This window comes from Salvelinus fontinalis, chromosome 1 (assembly GCF_029448725.1).
Source record: "Salvelinus fontinalis isolate EN_2023a chromosome 1, ASM2944872v1, whole genome shotgun sequence".
Classification (NCBI taxonomy): Eukaryota; Metazoa; Chordata; class Actinopteri; order Salmoniformes; family Salmonidae; genus Salvelinus; species Salvelinus fontinalis.
The window spans coordinates 15,242,920-15,254,546 of record NC_074665.1 but is presented as its reverse complement, the minus strand read 5'-3'; positions in this window follow the sequence as shown (position 1 = coordinate 15,254,546).

Sequence of the window (11,627 nt, the reverse complement as noted above, 5' to 3'; positions counted from 1 at the left end):
TAATGAATTGTATGCAGAGCAAGTGTTGACAACAAAGTAGATTATTATTCCAATAGCTTTAGGGTTACCTTAGGGTAGGTTTAGATTAACAATTAGGGGAGGTTAAGTGTATTTTAGAGTTATTCCATCTGTACTGCAATGTCATTTCCCCCTTCTCGTCATTAGACAGTTTATGGGCAGATTGAAATGGCATAGTTTGGCCATTCCCATTCCAATCATATTCAGTGACAATGTCTTGGAGAGAAGAAACTTTGGGGTATTTAATATTGTTAACAACTGATAAAACACAAACATTCTGAGTAAACCCGCAGTGTGGTTTTCGTTTAGCTGCAATCGAGTTGGGGCCTTCCGTCCTCCCCCACCCTTCCGATAGATTATCAGAAGGACATGACGTCCACACAGCCCAGTTTGGACTTATTCAAGGGTTTTTCTTTATTATTACTATTTTCTACATTGTAGAATAATAGTGAAGACGTCAAAACTATGAAATAACACATATGGAAACATGTAGTAACCAAAAAAGTGTTACACAAATCAAAATATATTTGAGATATTAGATTCTTCAAAGTAGCCACCCTTTGCCATGTTGACAGCTTTGGAATGCTTTTGCAACAGTCTTGAAGGAGTTCCCACATATGCTGAGCACTTGTTGGCTGCTTTTCCTTCATTCTGCGGTCCAACTCATCTCAAACCATCGCAATTGGTTTGAGGTCAGGTGATTATGGAGGCCAGCGGTTGGATACAAAAGTCTCAGACCAAAGAACTGATTTTCACTGGTACAATGTCCATTGCTCGTGTTTCTTGGCCAAAGCAATTCGACCATGAAAGCCTGATTCATGCAGTCTCCTCTGAACAGTTGATGTTGAGATGTGTCTGTTACTTGAAGCATTTATTTGGGCTGCAATTTCTGAGGCTGGTAACTCTAATGAACGTATCTTCTGCAGCAGAGGTAACTCTGGGTATTCCTTTCCTGTGGGGGTCCTCATGAGAGCCAGTTTCATCAAAGCTCTTGATGGTTTTTGCGACTGCATTTGAAGAAACTTTCAAAGTTCTTGATATTCTCCACATTGACTGACCTTCATGTCTTATAGTAATGATGGACTGTTGTCTCTCTTTGCTTATTTGAGCTGTTCTTGCCATAATATGGACATGGTCTTTTAGCAAATAGAGCTATCTTCTGTATACCACCCCTACTTGTCACAACAGGACTGATTGGCTCAAACACCTTAAGAAGGAAATAAATTCCACAAATTAACTTTTAACTAGGCACGCCTGTTAATTGAAATGCATTCCAGGTGACTACCTCATGAAGCTAGTTGAGAGAATGTCAAGAGTGTGAAAATGTGTCATCAAGGCAAAGGGTGGCTACTTTGAAGAATCTCAAATATGAAATATATTTTGATTTGTTTAACACTTTTTTGGTTACTACATGATTCCATATGTGTTATTTCATAGTTTTGATGTCTTCACTATTATTTCACATTGTAGATGTTTTTTTAAATAAAGATAAACCCTGGAATGAGTAGGTGTGTCCAAACGTTTGACTGGTACTGTATATTACTGTATATGTCACAGGCATATGTCACGGGTGTATACTGTATACTTTTTATGGTCTGGAAGTACTCGAGAGCACATCATAAATCGATCAACTCCAAGAAATTGGTGTACGATACACTACATGGACAGACTAAATGTGCATGCAGTGCTTTCTGACTGACAACCATACTGTAATTGAACTAATAATTTGCTTCCACACAACTCAGATTCAGTGCAACATTCCAAGGTATGTTGGTAAGGACTGGCTTTAAACCATTGGGAGAGAACAGTGGAATGAAAATGTTGGCGCCACAATGACCACATCCTTGGTCTGGCCTGTTGTAAATGGTAAGAGTACGCTCTCTTGTGTACTAAGCATGTATTGCAATGAAAAGCATGGCCTACAGTCCACAAATAGGTAAAGGGAAGGGAAAAGGGGTTACCTAGTCAGTTGTACAACTGAATGCATTCAACCTAAATGTGTCTTCCGCATTTAAAACAACCCCTCTGAATCAGAGAGGTGCGAGGGGCTGCCTTAATCCTGAGTGGCACAGTGGTCTAAGGCACTGCATCTCAGTGCTAGAGGCGTCACTACAGACCCTGGTTCGATCCTGGGCTGTATCACAACCTATCGGGAGTCCCACAATTGTCCCAGCGTCATCCGGCTTAGTGGAGGGTTTTGCCGGGGTAGGCCGTCACTGTAAATAAGAATTTGTTCATGACTTGCCTAGTTAAATAAAAAATTAAATAAAATGACATCCATGTCTTCGATGCCCGGGGAACAGTGGGTTAACTGCCTTGCTCAGGAGCAGAACGACAGGTTTTTACCTTGTCAGCTCGGGGAATCGATCCAGCAACCTTTTGGTTACTGGCCCAACGCTCCTACCCGCCATTCTACAAATAACTTTAAAGGCATTGTTTTAACCGTCATATAGGCAATATGAAGTCCACAAACCCCGAACAAGCATCAGTCCTGTTTATTGAGTATTGAACTGTAGTACAAAAGGGATCAACCAAACAATACACATTGGTTTAATCGTCTGGTCTCTGAGATGCTTACCTTTGCGATGCAGAGTACATGCCAAAAACTGGAATTGTATGAACACATACCAGGCCAAATATAGAGACACATATGGCTCTGACACAGACATAACTTCATCAGGAAGCAAAAGGTGCTGGTGAGGCCAGGTCAGGACCTAGACTATAGAGAACCAGGTCCTCATCTCACGACAGGATAGGGACCAGCTCACAGGTCACAAGGTGCCTTCGGATGGAGATGGGGACAGGGCCAGAGGGAGAAAGGAGACCTCCTGGAAGGGAGGGAGGGAGAAGGCCCATCATTAGTTCATATGTCCTATCACATCTAATGTTCAGTAATGAGAGCTCTTCTCTTCTACACTGTGATGGTGCAAGACTCCTCGCCTCTCTTTTGAAATAATGTCAGGCATGGGTGCGGACATGGCTACTTCTTCTGTTTGTTTTTTTACCATATAAGGTCTTATTTAGTCTAGATTTACAGGCTTCCTCCAGAGACTTGGAAGGATGGCATCGCGAGACTATGTCTTCGTAAATAACCGGTAATTTCTGAATCGTCAAATAAAATAGTCTATCCATAAGTACTGGGCTCTGTAGGGCACTCATCCATGTGCATCCTCACAGTGGTGGGCCGTCAGGGCCAGCAAGGCCTTCTCTGCTGGCCTAAACATCATCAGAATATAACATTTTTTTACATATATTTTTCCACAAATATGTATTAAATTATTCCCCAGAGTAAGAGTTATACTCTTCATTTCATAGCTTTCCTCTTGTTTGCACTGCTTCCAGCCCCAGGTTGAATTTTGGAGGGCTGGTCTTTATGTTAGATCTTTTATCCAATCATATTCAGCCATCATGTGTTGCCAGGGGTCTAAAATGTGCCCTCAGGCCTTCAGAATCAACAGTGCGGGCGCTTGTAGCTTAAAGTGAATGAAAATGAAAATTTAGTGTCAACCAATCAGCTTTAGAGTTGGCTATTGTACGCCTGCTGGCTGGCTCCATGTGTTACACAGGAGCCAGCTAGCAGGCGTAGTGCGTGCACGTCTTTTGATTGGATTACCAATATTGAGAGGCAAGTCCTATGGGCAGGTCTATGCAGAACCTCAGAACTAGGAAACTGAATTTGATAAACGAATTAATTCGCGTACTACTAAGCTGTTTTTTCAACCCACAATGGCGGAAGGAGGAGAAGATATCGATTTGGTCGAGGATATAATTATAACGCCATTCTCAAGACGAACTTTCAAGAAAAGTTAGACATTGTAAGGAGAGGTCGCACGACGCCGACGCTACAAAGCCTGTCACAGGCGGAAAAGGGGTTCGTTCGCCACTTTCAAAGTTCCAACTACGAGCGCTATCAATGGCTCACAGGCTCCGAGAAGCACTGCAAACTGTACTGCTGGGAATGCCTATTATTTGCAAGTGATCGATTTGGTGTTTGGAGCCACACTGGCTTTGCAAACTTGAATTGTCTAACCAAGGCAGCAACGAGACACCAAAGTACGGCTGGGCACTTACAAGCAATGGTGCTTTTGAAAACTTTTGGGGACACCCGAGTGGATCTACAGCTCAACGAACAAGCGCGCAGGGTAACGGAGCTGCAGAATGAAAAGGTGAAGAAAAATAGGGAAATATTGAAAAGACTCATTGATTGTGTCATGTGTCTAATGTCTATTTTTGTCAATTTCAAGGTGACGCAACGCCTGGTTATACTGCGTTTCTGTCTAAATGTATAGTGTCTAGAGCCATGGCATCATAATGATGATAATAAGAGGTGGATTAATTCGGGTGGGACTGTGTAGGACCTCACTGAAGGCCCAGGTCCCAGGCACGCCACTGCATCCTCAGCAACCCTCGCCTTTGGCGACCCATGAGTTTCTGCTGGCCAGGTTTCTGACGTGTACAGAAGGGCCAGAACCCATAAAGATACACCTCGGCAAACAGTTCCAAAGCCAGACTTACAAGCATAAAACCTCGCTGTAGTAAACCTGTTCACCTTCAGGCCCTCGGCATCCCAAAATTTTGCCAGCCTCTGCAGGTACTCCGGGTTCAGGAACACAGGCCCTACTAGGTCGTGGTTCTCCTGGAGAGTGTAAACTGAAAGCACAGAGATGGCATGTTGCGCTGGTAGGAGAAGACGGGGAGGAGGAGCATCGCCGTACACGTTTAAGAGATTCCACGAAAGGGCGCCGAAGATCCATCAGTGAGGCAAACCTATCAGAATGGTGACCAAGTTTCAGACCGCTCAACACTGAGGAACCTACAAGGATGCTGGGATTGGCAGTCACAAGGTTGGTCTTGTTGCCAAAATCTCTCTCATAGCCTTGGTTCAAAGGGGGAGAGAGAGAGGGGGGAGAGAGACAGAGAGACAGGGGTCGGGTAGAGATGGGGGAGAGAGAGAGGGTGGGGGAGAGAGAGATGGGGGAGAGAGAGAGAAGAGAGGAGAAATTGAAAGAGGGGGGAGAGAGAGAGAGACCACTGGGCACACCATGTAATTTCAACATGAACAATTGGGAAATATTTGGTCGAGACGAAGACAGTCTAAGGTTTGTTGAATTCCCAATGTGTTATCACTATGCTTTCAACCATCTAAAAGCACAACAAAGTTAAAATTGGAACATTGTATTTATTTATACAACAACTGAATGTGTCATCACTGTGCTTTATCTAATGGCACAACCAAATTACCTGAATTGCAGTTGGTATGACATTAAAAGTACATGGTACAAGTGATCAATGTTGTTTGAGGTTCTGCACAGATTATTATACCAATTGTGAAGATCTCCACAGATCTGCACAGACTATAGTCATAAAACGGACCATCCTACCGATCCTCGACTTTGGCGACGTCATTTACCAAAAAGCCTCCAACACTCTACTCGTCCAACTGCATGCAGTCTATCACAGTGCCATCCGTTTTGTCACCAAAGCCACATATACCACCCACCACTGCGACCTGTATGTTCTCGTCGGCGGGTAGTCTTCAGACGTGCCCCCAACATCAGTCAAATGGTGGTGAGATCTGATCTTCCAACAGTGCCACGTACTACTTTTCTAGACAACGTGCCGGACGGCGACTTCACGAACAAATGCACAATTTTCAATCACCTTATTACAGGCAAGGCCATTACGATTAAGGGCATCATTACATGTTCCACAGAAAAATTTTATATACCTGATCAAATGTATTTGTGGTCGATGGTATTGTGGGAAAAACGAAACGAGCTCTGAAAACGACGACGGCAGAACACAGGAGTAATATCAGGGCCCTTGACCAGAGAAACCCTGTGGCTGCGCATTTGACGGAGGCTCGTCACAACATTAGCTCTTTGAGACACATTGGCATCGAACATGCTAAGACTCCTAGGAGGGGAGGAGATACTGATAATCTATTATTGAGGAGAGAATTGTGTTGGATTCACCGTTTGTGTACCATGTCTCCTAGAGGTCTGAACCAAGAGTTTGACATCAGACCATTTCTTACAGGAATATGTCACTTCGATGTGTGTTGCCTTCCAGGTCACCTACTTGGTAATTTTATAAATATATATTATTTTCTGTAACTACTACATGTACCCATCTCATTGTTATTAAATTATTAGAGATACACACTGTTTTTGCACCCACCATGCGTCATGTCCGCAATGGTCATGTGAGGTGAAATGTGTATATTTTGGGATGTGAGCACTCAGTTTGTTTGTTTGACCTGACCAAGATCGGTTTCGGATTGAAACATTGTCAATAAAGCAGTGAATTAGGAGCTTTAACAGTGTACGGGCCTTCTTCTTCTTTAGGCCTGTTCCTTCTCATTTCATCTGACCTGACCGAATTCCTCGCTCCTCCCTAGTCCATGGCTGTCCTACCTTATCAGTGACTGAAACCAGACTGTTGCCTTTTGCCTAACCTCCTTAAGAGCCATGCTATTTAACAATAACATGTTTGACAGAATGTAAACTTTCTGCACTCCCTCTCGTCCAAGTCAGTAATTTTCCATACACCCAGTTCTTATCCACCCTCCATTGACCCCAGCATATACAGTACCAGTCAAAAGTTTGGACACACCTACTCATTCAAGGGTTTTTCTTTATTTTTACTATTTTCTACATTGTAGAATAATAGTGAAGACATCAAAACTATGAAATAACGCATATGGAATCATGAGATAACCAAAAAAATCTAAATATTTTTTATATTTGAGATTCTTCAAAGTACCCAACCTTTGCCTTGATGACAGCTCTGCACATGCTTGGCATTCTCTCAACCAGCTTCACCTGTAATGCTTTCCCAACAGTCATGAAGGAGTTCCCACATATGCTGAGCACTTGTTGGCTGCTTTTCCTTCACTCTGCGGTCCAACTCATCCCAAACTATCTCAATTGGGTTGAGGTTGGGTGATTGTAGAGACCAGGTCATGTGATGCAGCACTCCATCACTCACCTTCTTTGTCAAATAGCCCTTACACAGCCTGGAGGTGTGTTTCGGGTCATTGTCCTGTTGAAAAACAAATGATAGTCCCACTAAGCGCAAACCAGATGGGATGGCGTATCGCTGCAGAATGCTGTGGTAGCCATGCTGGTTAAGTACGCCTTGAATTCTAAATAAATCACAGTGTCACCAGCAAAGCACCCCCACACCTCCTATTATACAATATAAATATAGGACAAAACACACATCACAACAAGAGAGACACAACACTACATAAAGAGAGACCTAAGACAACATAACAAGGCAGCAACACATGACAACACACCATGGTAGCAACACAACATGGTACAAAAATGATTGAGCAAAGTTAACATTACAAAGGTCAAGAAGGTAGAGACAACAACACATCATACAAAGCAGCCACAACTGTCAGTAAGAGTGTCCATGATGTCTTTGAATGAAGAGATTGAGATAAAACTGTCCAGTTTGAGTGTTTGTTGCAGCTCGTTCCAGTCGCTATCTGCAGCGAACTGAAAAGACGAGTGACCCAGGGATGTGTGTGCTTTGGGGACATTTAATAGAACGTGACTGGCATAACGGGTGTTGTGTGTGGATGTACGTCATCACTGCGAAACATGTTGCAATGCGTAGCTTCAAAGATGTTGGTTTCTTTTGAGCTGTTTGATGGCGCTGTTCACGTCAGTGAATGGGAGAACACTGCGTGCAGGTGCAGCCCTTCCCGAATCTGACCGCAAAGACATGTGCAGCGGTGGGCAATGGAGGGTTTCTAACCAACAGCAGCTGTGATCTGGAAATGTAATTGATATTCTATATTCCCCGTGAGGTAGCCACCTGCGGGTACAAACCACTTTCATATATTGGACACAAAACACTCTGTAATTATAACTAAGCATGTGCTGACAATTCACAAGCCATGCTAGGCCCTACATTCATTCATTAATTACACGCATAAATCATGTGTACATATGAACACAAATCTCATTATGATTCATACCACAGTTTGTTGGTTACCTGAACAAACATGTTGAACAGTTTGGAGGTGACCGGGAGATTTTTCTTGTCGCCGTTGTAAGTGACGTTTGACCATAACGGGATGTTGGCCCGGATCACAACAGCCCTGGAGCGCCCGTGACACGTCTTGGCCAGCTGAGACCTGGGAAGTTAGACATAACGCACTAATAGTTGCCTAATTGATGTCATATCAACCGAGGGGGTGCATTTGTTTACTCAATTACCCAAAGTTACTGAGGTATCTCTCATGTCTCTCCCAGGGTTTCCCTACCTGCTCCTGGTCACTGTATTTGACGCTTGCAGTTCTTGGTCAGGATATAAGGTCATTGTCCTTTTGTTTCCTGAATCCTTTCACATCTGGGTATAAAGATACGTCTAACTTTGCATTCAATGCAGTCAATCCCTAACAGTTTACAGACAGACTTTATTATTATAATTATTTTATTTAGGCTATTTAATCACGTAGGTCAATTACAGTAAAACAACTCATTCCAACAACTACCTGGGGAAATAACTGTGGAGATATAAAAAGCCGGTTGACCGGTAAACGACTGGACCCTGATGGCAAGGAGCAGAATAATCTGTCATTACGTTCCGCCGTCATATAGTTGAATACATATTATTTTTATCAAAACCAGTGGAGTTGGGCTAGTCTTGGATGGGCTCTCTGAGTCATGCCCCTAATGTCAGATAAGATGCATAGCAGAGTAGGTGGACACATATGTAACGGATGTGAAATGGCTAGCTAGTTAGCGGTGGTGCGCGCTAATAGCGTTTCAATCGGTTACGTCACTCGCTTTGAGACCTTGAAGTAGTGGTTCCCCTTGCTCTGCAAGGGCCGCGGCCTTTGTGGAGCGATGGGTAACGATGCTTCGTGGGTGTCAGTTGTTGATGTGTGCAGAGGGTCCCGGGTATGGGCGAGGGGACGGACGTAAAGTTATACTGTTACACATATGGAATGGCAATGAATGCAGGAGATAAAAAAAATATATACAAGGCTGTAGTAGGCTGTGAGTTAGCTCTGAAACTCTCCCACGACCGCCTCGAAGCTTCGCCCACGACCGCCTCGTGAACTACAATCCCGACACTGTGTTTTAAATCAAATCAAATGAAATGTATTTATATAACCCTTCTTACATCAGCTGATATCTCAAAGTGCTGTACAGAAACCCAGCCTAAAACCCCAAACAGCAAGCAATGCAGGTGTAGAAGCATGGTGGCTAGGAAAAACTCCCTAGAAAGGCCAAAACCTAGGAAGAAACCTAGAGAGGAACCAGGCTATGAGGGGTGGCCAGTCCTCTTCTGGCTGTGCCGGGTGGAGATTATAACAGAAGATGGCCAAGATGTTCAAATGTTCATAAATGACCAGCATGGTCAAATAATAATAATCACAGTAGTTGTCGAGGGTGCAACAAGTCAGCACCTCAGGAGTAAATGTCAGTTGGCTTTTCATAGCTGATCATTAAGAGTATCTCTACCGCCCCTGCTGTCTCTAAACAGCAAGTCTGGGCACGTCCGGTGAACAGGTCAGGGTACCATAGCCGCAGGCAGAACAGTTGAAACTGGAGCAGCAGCAAGGCCAGGTGGACTGGGGACAGCAAGGAGTCATCATGCCAGGTAGTCCTGAGGCATGGTCCTAGGGCTCATGTCCTCCGAGAGAGAGAAAGAAAGAAAGAGAGAATTGGAGAGAGCATACTTAAATTCACACAGGACACCTGATAAGACAGAAGTACTCCAGATATAACAGACTGACCCTAGCCCCCCGACACATAAACTACCGACACTACCCCCGACACATAAACGACCAGCATTGACGTTTAGAAACGTCAATAATCCTCGCTCGCGATACAGCTTTCAAAACGTATGGCCCTTATCTTTCATCAGCGAGAAAGAATCTTTCAAATAAAAAATATACACTTACTGTAGCAATCTTGCACATTATCTACACAGCTATGGGTGCCTTCATCCAACGTTACGCTTTCACACAGGTATTTGGAGCATTCTAGACAGATAATTAGTACAGGTGGTCGCCTCTTGTCTTCCGACTGTTTTCCATAAATAAGCAATGTAACATGGAGATATGGCCGTGTGGGAACTTTAACTCTTACCGTATCAAGGTTGTAGTATCTGGGATCTACATCTGTTTATATTAGTTACTATGCTGTTACTAAGCAGTAATGTATTACGGCAGTGTTATGTTACTACACCTAATAGGAAATGCACATGCGCACTATTGGGCCGGGGGCTGTAGAGTACGAGAGGTTTTGACTAAACGAAAAACTAACTGTACTTCCGTATCCGGCCTGGTCATTTCTCCACAACAGAAAAATTACAAAGGTGTATGAATTTAACCTTTTCATTCTCACTGATATGAAAGATAAGATCCTTATGCTTCCAAAATCGTATAGCAAGCGATGCATGTTAATGTTCAGACCGAGGGTCCGGAATCTTAAAACTCCCCCCTTCGGAAAGTATTCAGACCCCTTGACTTTTTCCACATTTTGTTAGGTTACAGCCTTATTCTAAAATTGGTTGAATTGTTTTTTTCCCCTCATCAATGTACACACAATACCCAATAACGACAAAGCAATAACATTTTTTACTATTTTTTTAATTTATAAAATAAAATAAATAGGAAATCATATTTACATAAGTATTCAGACCCTTTAATCAGTACTTTGTTGAAGCACTTTTGGCAGCGATTACAGCCTCAATTCTTCTTGGGTATGACCCTACAAGCTTGGCGCACCTGTATTTGGGGAGTTTCTTTCATTCTTCTCAGAAGATCCTCTTAAGCTCTGTCAGGTTGAATGGGGAGCGTTGCTGCAGTTATTTTCAGGTCTCTCCAGAGATGTTCGATCGGGTTCAAGCCCAGTCATGGGAAATCCATAGATTAGGGCTTCGTGAATTGATTTCAATTGACTGATTTCCTGATATGAACTGTAACTCAGTAAAATGGTTGAAATTGTTGCATGTTGTATTTTTGTTCTGCTTTGACAGCAATTATAGCTGGGAGTCTTTCTGGGTAAGTCTCAAAGAGCTTTGCACACCTGGATTGTACAATATTTGCACATTATTCTATTTAAAATTCTTCAAGCTCTGTCAAGTTAATTGATCATTGCTAGACAGCCATTTTCAAGTCTTGCCATAGATTTTCAAGCCGATTTAAGTCAAAGCTGTAACTAATCCACTCAAGAACATTCAATGTTGTCTTGGTAAGCAACTCCAGTGTATATTTGGCCTTGTGTTTTAGGTTATTGTCCTGCTGAACAATTACAAGCATTCCCATAACATAATGCAGCCACCAGCCTCCTTAAAAATATGGAGTGGTACTCAGCCATATGTTGTATTGAATTTGCCCCAATCATAACACTTTGTATTCAGGGCAAAAATGTAATTCCTTGCCAATTTTTTTTACAGTTTCACTTTTGTACCTTGTTGCAAACAGGAGGCATGTTTTGGAATATTTTTATTCTGTACAGGCTTCCTTCTCTGCAACTGTTTTAGAGTCACCATTGGCCTCATGGTGAAATCCCTGACCGGTTTCCTTCCTCTCTGGCAACTGAGGATGCCTGTATCTTTGTAGTGACTGGGTGTAT